The sequence below is a fragment of the Sciurus carolinensis genome, unplaced genomic scaffold (assembly GCF_902686445.1).
Source record: "Sciurus carolinensis unplaced genomic scaffold, mSciCar1.2, whole genome shotgun sequence".
Taxonomy (NCBI): Eukaryota; Metazoa; Chordata; class Mammalia; order Rodentia; family Sciuridae; genus Sciurus; species Sciurus carolinensis.
Genome location: NW_025920119.1, coordinates 2,447,683 through 2,458,976, shown reverse-complemented (window position 1 = coordinate 2,458,976; position 11,294 = coordinate 2,447,683). Strand labels below are relative to the sequence as shown.

At 49.2% G+C, this 11,294-nt stretch overlaps 1 long non-coding RNA gene across 1 annotated transcript; it reads left to right on the top strand.

The window, feature by feature from the left end:
- Positions 1 to 408: 408 nt before the first annotated feature.
- LOC124973657 (uncharacterized) lies at positions 409 to 10,492 on the top strand. The gene is made up of 3 exons (XR_007106696.1): positions 409 to 527; positions 962 to 965; positions 8,465 to 10,492. It is a non-coding gene; the product is annotated as an uncharacterized LOC124973657 (long non-coding RNA).
- Positions 10,493 to 11,294: the final 802 nt, after the last annotated feature.

The following is an 11,294-nucleotide window of genomic DNA, read 5'->3' as shown; positions in this document are numbered from 1 at the left end:
CTAGTCTGGATGCTTCTGTGCAGCTTCCGTTATGTTCTTTGTTCACTATGTTAGACATGGCTTCTTCAATTGGAAGAGGAAGTGCAGGGTGGCTCTAAGACAAAGTCCATTTTTATAAGATTACATGGAGATCACAACGTCTGTGAATTTGAGTCCTGCCTTTTTCACTTAGCATTATGCCATGAGCATGTCCCCATGTCATTAGATGCTTGAGTACAGGGACTTTGGATTTATACAGAGGCCCTTTATGTAAATGTAGTCACTACTTTTAAATTGACTCACTTAAAACCACTGTCTTGATGAACACTCCATTGTTTTCTCCAGGTTTGATATTAAAACTTAGAATTCGCATTCTTGGTGGTCCAAATCTTAGTGTGTGTCTGTTTGATTGTTTCCTCAGGAGAAAAGTCAGGAGTTATAATAGTTATAACTGCTGATCCAAAGGAGGTAAATGTCTAGGACACGCCTGAGACATGAAATATCTGCTCTTCTGAGATTTCACACAAAAGGACACACTCATCAAAGAGGTATGGAAATGATTCTTAATTCTTAGCAACAGCCGACAACCTAAGTGGTTTTTTTTTGTTTTGTTTTATTTTTGAAAATTTGCTTTTTTGACCATTTAAAGAATGGCACCTGCTTTAGGTTGTGTTCTCTTCGCGGCTGGTGAGGTTGAATGGTTCTCATATGCTGCTTAGTCTTTTCTGAATTGCCTATTCGTATCCATAGTCCTTTCTTCCATGGAGATACCTTTTTTCTATTGATTTGTAAGTACTCTTTACATATTGAGAAAATTAACAGCCTTTGGACACTGCATGTTTTAAGTATTTTCCCCAATTTATCATTTTCTTCTATTTTTTAACATGAAAATGGTATGAAAATTTTAGGTTGCCAAATCCATCAAATTTTTCCTTAGTTTCTGTGTTGATATCATGTTTACAGAAATCCATCTCCACACCAGATACGTATGTATAAAATATTATTTTCTTAGTTTCTTATGACTTTGCTGTTGTAGTAATTCATCTGGAGTCCACATAGATATGTGGTGTACTACGTGTCCAATGTATTTATCTGTTTACAGTTGAGCAGTTATTATGGTTCAGTCTGTCTCCACTGATTTAAGGTGCAAGTGGCCTTACACTAAAGGGCTGCACAATCTGGTTCTGTTCTATCTTTGCCTGCTCTGTTGAACTCTGCCTTGTCTCTGGCACTGAATCAGCCTTCCTGTTTCCTTACCCATGTGAACTTCCACATCCCGCTTTATATACATTAGTGAAGTTCACAAAACTAGGCAGGACGATTTTTTTGTGTGTGTGAGTGAATTTCATTTGGTTTGCTAGTCAATTTGGGTGAACTGACATCCTTACAGTATATGCCAAATTGTTCATCTAGGAATAGAAAGTGCTTTTATTTCATTTGTTTCCTCAGTAAACATATTGCTGGATAAAGGGTATTTTTCATCATGTTTATTGACTTTTATTTTTATGTCATATGGTTATTCCGAACAGCTTTTTAATTATTGATGTATAGAAATTCATTATATTCATAATAGTTTTATTTTGCTGTTGACCATCTATCTTGACACCATAGTTCACATTTCTTGGCTCTTTGTGATTTTCTGTTTGAGAGAGGGTCAGAAGAGAAAACCTTCCTGTTGAAAATAACAAGAGTTGTGCCTCTTCTTTCCAAATCCTCGGGTTCCAGATGAGGTTCACATGCTGACTTTGCTCTTCATAAGGTGCCCACAAAGCTAGGGAAGCACTGGCCACTGATTCTCCATATGGGACACAGGTCCCTTGTGAAGTTTGGTGGTTTGGGGTACCAGGATTGAACCCAGGGGTGCTCTACCACTGAGCCACATCCCCAGCCCTTTGATTTTGAGGCAGGGTCTCCCTGAACTTGTAATCCTCTTGTCTCAGCATCCCAAGTTGCTGGGATTGCAGGCCTGTGCCACTGCCTTTACCCAGCCCTGGTAAAGTTTGGTTTCTGTCCATCTCCACTGGACTTTCCAGCCATGGCTCACTAGTACTCCTTGACATTCTTCTGGCCTTTCTCTATCTCTAAATGCATTTGTATTTTCACCCTAGGACTTGAAATGTGTAAATTTGAAGTCTAGTTTCATTGGTGGCCCTACTTGGTGTTTCTAAGATCTGAGTTCTGTTGGAGTTCTCTGCCAACATCAGGACTAGCTCTCACTGTGCAAGACCAGAGAGGACCGTCCTCCCTTGCCGGAAATGCTCTAGAACATGTCAAGTGAGGTCTGGGGCTTTACAGCAGTAAAGAACCAGTGACCAGTGGGGGTTCCTCAGCGTTGGGGGAACTTTTCCGTCAGTGGTGAAACTGCATGTACGGTTGCACATCTATGCCAGGAGTGCCCCTGCTGTGTCCCCCCCCACTCAAGTTCCATGGGTTCGTGGTGACACTTCATGCCTGTTTAGAAAGGCCTTGCTGTCTTTCTGAATGCTTCGTGTCTGGCACAGGGTCCTGCACCAAAGGCTGCACCCACACTAATCTCCTCAGAGCTGGTTCCACACATCTCAGGCTTTGGTTCATGTCCCTCCGTTTTGGCTGATGTGCAGTTTACCCTGAATGCTCCAGCACCTGCTGGGGAGCCTCCCCATGCTGCGTGAGTCTGCAGGGCTTCTGGTCGCTGTGGGAGCTCTCTGCACTTTCTGCTCTTCATGCATCTAACAGAGCTTCTCTCTGAATTGCTCTGGCCTTCAGTGGGCTCCAGGAAGAGATCCCAGGTCTGCAGTGAGCTTTCCTACTACCAGTGGGCTCTGCTTGCTTCCGTGAAGACCTCAGTCCCCAGCTTGCTTTGTGGTTTCTCTGAACCCTCCCGTGTCTCATCTTCCTGTTCCCTGTCAGTCCTTACCCAGGTGCCTTCTGGACAGTCTTCCTCTTTACCCCATCCCCTCTCTTGGTTCCCTGCAGCTTGTGTTCTGAGCATTCTCACTAAAAATGTGAACAAAATGCTTTCAGTATTCTTCAGCCTTCCACAGAGCCTTCCACAGCACAGAGGGTGCTGTTCCTCAGAACCCTGTTCTTCACACCTGATGAGACCTGGCCCTTTGCCTGTGTGGCTGTGTAGCTCCGCCACCTCTGCTGGGTTCTCCTCTCACTGCAGATCCTAGTCAGGAAGGGTAGCCAGCAGTGCCCTTGCCACCTGCCATGGGGTCTGTGGACGGGTGTTACACGCTGTCCCTAGAAGGTGTCCAAAGGGCTGGATCTGTGGCAGGTGTGAGGCTGGCCTGCTGCTCTCTAAGTACATTCCTGGATACATTGGAAAGGCATCTGTCCCTCTTCCCTTTCCTAAAACCACTCAGCCACTGTAGCCTAGGCTCTGCCCACCATCTTCTACTGCTGGCCAGTCCACTGTTGGGTCAGGAAGCCTGGGAAGGGTGCAGTAAGAGACCAGGAGAATCTGCTTCTGAGAAGGTCCCAGGTCAGCAGGTGGCAGGTGGCAGGGGAGGGCTCTTGAGGGTCTTCCCAGGGCACTGGAAGTATTCCAGACCTCAGTGCTCTGCTGTATGCCAGCCCCCATCATTATTCACGCTGGGTCAGTCCCTTCTGAGTGCTTCCTCCTCAGCTTGGTCAGCAGTGACTGCAAGGACGGGAGGAGCCAGGTGCTTCCCAGCCTCCACTACCTCCTCAGCCCTCACAGCGATCCCGTCGCCCAAGGAGGGATGTCTCCTGTGGGCCACAGCCTAACCACTTTTCTGTTTTTCTCTCCTTTACTACTTATTATGCAGGCAGAATTTTTAAGCTGGTACAAGAGAATAAACTCTCTGAAATAAGGTGGCCATGTGCATCCAGAATGCCCCTTGGTTTTAGCAGAGAAAAGGGCAACAGCGATCATGGCCTTGCTGGCTCAGGACGGAGAGGCAGCTCTGACCCCACACCCAGTCTCCTCATTGTCTCTATGGTCACGTAGCTGTTTCCTGCAGTCCTCTTGCCCCTACAAGGTCCCGTCCTAGGCCTAGTCATCTTGACCCTCAGAGGCAGCCTGTTTTTCAAAGGGAGTTTGTTCCTGACCCACTGTTAGCTCCTTTGCTCTGCTGGCCCGTGTGCCCCAGCCTGGCTGTCTCCTGGTCGTGGGCAGCTGTGGTCCACAGCTCTGCCCTGGTCCCAGAGCATGGCTCAGCCCCTGGCTGCACCTGCACACCCACCACCAGCCCTCCCCAGCCAGGCCCTGCAGCCTCCACTCAGCCTGCCTCTCCCCTGGCCCTTGCTCCCAGCTGCTCAGGACTCAGCCTGAGCATTCGAGCTTTGCCTCAGGCTGTGAGGAGCCGAGATGAGTTTCCTTTTGTAGAGGCCAGCAGAGGAGGGAAAGGCACAGGACATGGCCGTCACTGTGACAGTGTAAGCTGGGACGTCTCCACACCTGGACAGCCCCCACCGTCACAGGCATGGCATCACTCTCAGTTCCCAAAGCCACATGGCAGTCGCTTCCTGGGGTCCGCACTTGCGTGTATGCTGCATGTCCTTTGAGGGGGAAACCATTACAGCTGGAGGGCAAGTGTCCATGGTCAGGTCCTCCTCTTGGAGGAGGCAGCTAGGGCTGCTGTGCAGCAGATGAAGGGACACGAGGAGGCTGTAGCCCAAGAGAAGAGATGGGAGGCAACTTCCTTGGGAGAGTAAAAGATGGCAGCTTGAGGCCAGCCCAGTGGAAGTGGGAGTGTGAAGGCGTGACCTGTACTGGACTCCCTCCTGAGCCCTGGATCTGGCCCTCTGGTGGAGCCTGAACTTCCTGACATGCCACGCTGCAGTGCCCTCTGGGGATCCACCTTGCATTGCTAGAGGGATCCAGAGGCAAACCTGGGATCAGGCTTCCATTCCAGTGGTGTCTGATGGAGCAACCAGAGGACTGGATCAGAGGAGGTACTCCAGCCAGTGGAGGAAGAAGAGCTCTGCCCACAGACCTCTGTGAAGAGAAGGGCTGGAGGGCAGGGGAAGCTCCCTGGGCTCAGCAGGGGCCTCTCCACTGCCCACAGGGCATCTGACCCCCAAGTGGCCAGCACTCTCTCCTCTCTGTGTCCTTGGTGGCTCTGAGAGTGCCCCAGGTCCTGTGCTGAATTTCCACCCTCCCAAAGCACAGTGTCTGGGTGGTGGGGATGGCGGGGCCCCGTGAGGCCTGTCAGTCACTGAACACAGAGCCCCAGGCAGGCTCTCCCTGCTCCTGGAGCGCACGCACCTTGCTGCCTTCTCGCTCCCATGTCTACAGGCCCCTCCACAAGGTTCCTCTTCCCTGTGCAAATGCACACAGTGTGGTCCTAGCCCAGCCCCACCACGTCCTGGGCCCAGGAGGAATGTCCTCTATGCCCGTAGTGCTCTGGCTTCCCAAGGCCCTGCTCCTGGGTTGCTGTCAGCCACTCTGGAAGGTCCTCTGCCTCTGTGTCACAGATCCACTCTCCCCTTGGAGCGTGGTTGGGCCTCAGGGAGGTGTGAACTTGATCAGAGATCAGAGAGGTGACGGAGCTGCATTCATCCCTGGGGCTGACTGTCCCTTTGTAAAGCCAGGTCTGGCTTTTGAGAGGCAGGGTCTGTCCTGCCTCTGCATGTTGGCTGGACTTGGCCTCCTTTGACCAACTGACTCTCAGGCCGTGACATTTCAGCTCCTGGCTGTGCCCCAAGAGGCTCCACATCACTGTCTCTGTGCCCTGGGTGTGTGGCCCTAGGGCACTGCTCCAAAGCTAGACTGGCTGCTGGGGGCTGATCACCACGTGGAGAATGACAAAGCAGCTCAGCTGACAGCTGGCACCAGGCAGTGGCCTCCAGACTCAGGAAGAGGGGCTGCACAGGAGCTCAGACAGGACAGCAGGGACTCGCCAGCCAGCCCAGTGAAATATTAAATCCTTATGTGCCTGGTTTGTGGGTGAGTTGTTCTGTAGTGACACCTGACTGGCAGGGGTGTGGAGAATCTGAGTGGGGGTGATGCCATGGAGGCCTGAGCTACTGGCGCTCCATGGTGCGGTGATGTCTGGACCTTCCGGTGGTTTCTCTACCACCAGCTCCTCCACAGCCCTGTGACAGCATGAGAGGCTTGTCAGCACATGTCTCAGGCACCAGGTAACTGAGGAGGGGCTACCAACGTTCCAGCCTGGAGTCCTCTTGCAGAAGACAGAGACCATGGAGCTCAGGGAAAACAGCACAACAGGCTGCCTCCACCATGCAGAGCTGACAGCAAAGGACGCACTGCCCGCTGTTGTGGACAGTGTCCAGTGCAGACACCCTCGGAGTTGCCTGTGCACTCAGAAGCATTCAGGCCTCTCAAGCCCATGAATCATTGGTCAGACTCTCAGCTGGCAAAGGGCATGGAGGCTCAGTGGTGCTCAGCAGAAGCTGGGAAAGCCTTCCCCACCAGGCCTGGGAGGCCAAGGGAGAGGGGGCCTCAGTAGTTGAGGCCCTAACAGAGCCGTTGATTTGTTCTGCTCAGTCAGCTCCATGATATTAAAATGTAAATAAGTCTGTGCATGTTTGAAGATGCATCTGAACACACTCATTGGCATAGAAAGGCCTCTCTTAGGTTGGCCTTTTCCAGAAGTGTACTTGCATTTTGAGCCAAGGCTGTGCCTGACCCACCCTAAAGATTGAGAGGAGCCCAGTGGGTGAGCTGAGGACAGACAGGCCCTGGAGCAAGCCTGGGCTTCAAGGGCAGAGGAGGTCAGGACCTGGCCCTGCCTTGTGAGCGTGTGGGTGTGGTTGTGGCCAGAGACAGATGTGTGGGCTGTGTCAGCAGTACAGGAATGTCCTGCTTGAAGAAGAGGGACTCAGGTGCTTGGAGCTGGGTGGGAGCTGATGTGCTGTGGGTGATCCATTGTGCTGGCTGCCTCTGGGGACATGTGGATGGAGAAGGAAATGGACTGAGGCTCTGGCCTTGTCCATAAGCCCCGTTCTCTAATTGGAAGGATGGTTTCTCCTGGGAAGCCTCCTTGGGTTGGGGTGTGGGTGCTTCTCCAGGGGCAGCTGGTGCACTGTGACAGGCCTGATGGGCAGTACCCAAGTCCTTTCCATCTCATGCTCTGCCATCCTCATGAGCTGGCTCCCAGCGGCACCAGGATGTCTCCCTTCTGGCATCTGGAGAGTGGAGAACAGGGAGGAGGCAAAGCCCTTCTGCGTTCCCTGGCTCCTTCTCTGTGTAAGTCCCCGGTGCAGCTGCAGGAGGCGCAGTTGGATCAGGAGGGGTGCAGCCCTGCCCTCATATAGCTGATTGTCTGACTGCATTAGGCCCACTTTTCTCTTGCTTTTTCTGTACCCAATTTCCAGTTGTGATTTTCATACCCAGTCAAACTCTCAATCAAGATGGACATCAATTTCAATGTATACTACTCCCAATATCTACTCCAACGGTCTTCTCTGCCAAGAACTAAATCCTTCAGCTTCCCACCTACCTTGATTCTTGTCTTTATTGCCTGCACCATACTACCAGCAGGACAGCCCTGGTAACTAAGATGGCACTGTGGTTCCATGTGCAATCACTTTCCCAGTCTTAGTGGATGGGGTCCAGATTCTTGAGAAAAGAATCCAAGATCCTCTGGAGGGCCTCTGTCCAGCCCCACAGTCCCATCCCTCACTGCCTCTTCTCACCTCCACACACACACACTCCCACTCCCATAAAAACCCCTGTCCATACCACATTGCTCCTTCTTGCTGTCTTGAGTGGCATCCCTCTCTCACTTTCTTGGTAAACTCCAATTAATTCTATACTTCCAATTCTCATAAAATATTTAGTGTGCCTATAATTCAAGAGTGAATTCACTCTCCTCCAGCACTTGTGCCAAGCACAGGTCTCCCTGACTCCCTTGCTCCCATTTACCCTCCTTAGACACGATCATTTTCAACTTCTTATTCTTTAGGTATTTATCTCCATGTCTCTAAATAAAGTGTCTAGATTGTTCCTTCTTAGAGTTTTCCCTTAGCCCTGACTTGCTGAATGCCTTCATGAAGATGTGAACCTACATGCTCTTGGTATACATGTCCTCCTGACATGGTGGTGCTGACTCTCTGAAGTTCCTTCTACCAGTTGGACCTACGTGGGTGTTGTGCACGGACACTGTGTACCATGCCATAACTGCTTTCCCTTTGCTGCCCAGGGCTCCCGGAGTTCACAGTTGTCCTCATATTCCTTCTTTTTCTATGTACTTACAACTAATTACAACCCGACCCTTCTATATTTTTCTAGTGCTCTGAATTACAGGTCAACTCCAGGCATCTCTCCAGAACCTTTTGGGGGTTGGAGAGCCTCCTGGCCTCACCCATCATCATGGTCTGAGGATTTCTTTGCCTCTCTCTTATTTCCTGGGCTGCATTTTCCCTCTTTCCTCACTCACCCCTTCCTTTTTTTGGAGGGCTCCCTGCAGTAGTTTTCTGATAAGGTATACATTTGAGGTAAATTTTTTGAAGAATCTGGTATATCTGAAAATAATCCTGATTTTGCCTCATTTTTGTTTGCTATTTTGGATAGATATAGAAGTCCAACAGGAAACACTTGCATCCAGGATGTGAAGTCCTCCAATTTCCTGGGTTGCTGTGCAGAAAGCTCTGGTTCTCTGGTCCTCTGTATGTGACCTTGCTTCTTTCCTGTCATGTTCTGGACTCCACAGTGCAGTGTACTGTTGTGGATCTACAATCATCCCTTTCCTGGGCACTTGACTTCTTCAGTCTGAAAACTCATGTCCTAGAAAGTTTCTGAAATTAATGATTATTTCTTCTTCTATGTTTTCTCTAACCTCCTTCTAGAATTGCTGTTATTAGAATATTGACCTCTATTATTTTCTATAGAAAAATAAATCTATTTCTTTGAGGTTTTGCTCTACCTTCTACTACTTTGTTGTCCAATGCTCTGAACTTCATTTCTGCCATCATATACTAAATTTGTTTTGTTCTCTGAGTGATTATTGGGATTATCTAGGATCCGTTATTGCCTATCTCCTTCTCCATGCTTCCCCAGAGAGGAGCTTAGCAAACAGACCTGCTGAAAACTGCGTGAGTTTCACTCTTGGTCAAGTACCCAGGCTTGAAAGAAGAAATCATGGCTCATGAGACACAATGGAGTCTCACTGGAGTATAAGCCAGCCGCCAGCATTCAGCTGAGAAATCAGACCAGAGGACTGGACTGCATACTTGCTCTGGGTGACCAGAGGGCCTCCCCGTATCCTGCCTTCCAGGTGCTTCCAGGTGACAGTGCAGCTGCTGTGAGTCCCTCCATTTGTGGCCTGGTCCTTATGCTCCAAAGGCCCCCTGGATGTCTGTTGCTGTGGGACCAGGGGTATACATTTTGCAGGTGTGCAGCAGATTGAGACACGGAAACCAGAAAAATGGTAACAGGCTGTCAGAACGAAGTGCAGAGGTGGGGTCACCAGCATCCAAGGTGAGCAGATTCGGGCCCAGCATGGCCTCCTGAGCCTGGCCTCCCCAGCACGGTGACCTTGGTTAAGCAGGAACCATCGTTCTCCACCTTCCACTTTTGCACACATCTAATGAGCTGTTGGTTTTGGATCAACATTGAATCTTCTACCCTCCTGCAGATCCCCACACCCTGCCAGTGCCCCCCAGGGTGGCCAAGGGTGCCTGTGAAGATGCAGGTGGTGGAGAGTTTCCCCAGAAAACAGTTGGTGATCCCCACAGAGGTGGCAGGGTCGGTGCCTGTGACTGAGCTGCCACACCCAAGGAAAGAGTGATAGCAGTGTGGTATGGCACAGGACCACTGGAGGAAGACCCCCAAGGCTTGTGGGATGCATTCTGTCAGATGGTGGCTGCTGAGCTGCTGGCACCCCTGCAGACCTGCCCTTTCCCAAATGTCACAGGACAGAAGCTTACAGTGCTGTACTTTGGAGACTAGTTTCTTTCACTCAGATAAATGAACTCACAATTTACCCATTTGTAGCATGCATCACATTTTTTCCTCTTTATTACTGCTGTGAACACTGGGGTAGAGTGACTATCAATTCACATGAGAATCATTTTGTTCTGTGAGAACACAGGGTTACTGGTGTGTTGGGTTTAACTTCATAAGGATCTGCCAACTCTTTCAGCAAGTGGCTGTGTAACTTCCCTCCAGCAATGAGAGGCAACTTCTCTTTCTCTACACCCTTGCCAGCAGTTGTTGTGCTGGTTTTCAAAATTACATCCATCTGCTTTTATTTTAACTATTCTCGCTGATGCAAGTGTGGTTTAAATTTGCATTTCCTTAGTGATGAGGTTGAGTACCTCATTATAGCTTCTCTGCTACTGATTGCCTTCTTGGGTGATATATCCCATCATATGGTCTCCATTTTTCATAGACTGTCTCCTCGTTGTTCAGTTTTAAGTATTCTCCTAATATCTCAGAACTTGTTCACAAGAGATCTGATTTGAAAATGTTCCCTACCAGGTGTGTGGCTGAATTTTCATTCTCTCAGCTGTGTTTCTAATAGAAGAGAAGCTGATGCTGAAGTGCAGCCTGTCATGGGCTCTTCTTTGATGGATTGTGCTTTGGGTGTCATGTCCACACACACATCACCAAACCCAGAGGCCATCCATTTTTCTTCTACAAGTTTTTCAGATTTTCATTTTGTTTAGGCATGTGATCTGTTATGAGTTAAATTTTGAATAAAGTGTGAAGTATATGTTAGTGTTTATTTGTAGAGATGTCCAATATTTCAGGCAACTTAAAACAATACCTCTCCTTCCTCCATTGATGTTGCCAGTTGTACATATCAGTTGGCTGAATTTTGAGGGTTCTTTCTGGACTCTCGTGGTCCATTGACCTGTGTGTTCATCTTTGTGCCAATACCACGCTATTCTGGTTACTACATGGTGGTGGTGAGTCTTGCCGTTGGGAGGTCTTTTTGAGAATTGTCTGGACTGTTATCTTTGCTTTTCCATATGTATTTTAGAATCAGCTTGTCAATATCTACAGAACACCTTGCAGAGGTTTTCATTGAGATTGTGTTTAATTTGTAGATCAAATTGGAAAGAACTGATGTCTTAACAATGAGTCTCTGACTCTGTGAACACCGTATTTCTCCCATTTGTTCATGAAAGAACTTTCCCTGATTGCTCATGAACACAATTTGGTAGCTTTATACTTAGGTACCTCCTTTTTTGGTTTATTTTAAGTTGTGTCTCTTAAGTCTTGAGTTCTGCTGGTGTTGCTGGTGTTAAGAGCCCAGCTGAACTGCAGGGCCCAGCTGCAGGGGGCTGGAGGGGAAGGAGCGTCATGCTGACTCTAGTTCCATTGCTGCTGTAGAGCAGCCAGGAGGGCCCAACAATGCCCGTGGCAGGGAGGCCTTCTGAAAGCAGGGAACCCTGCG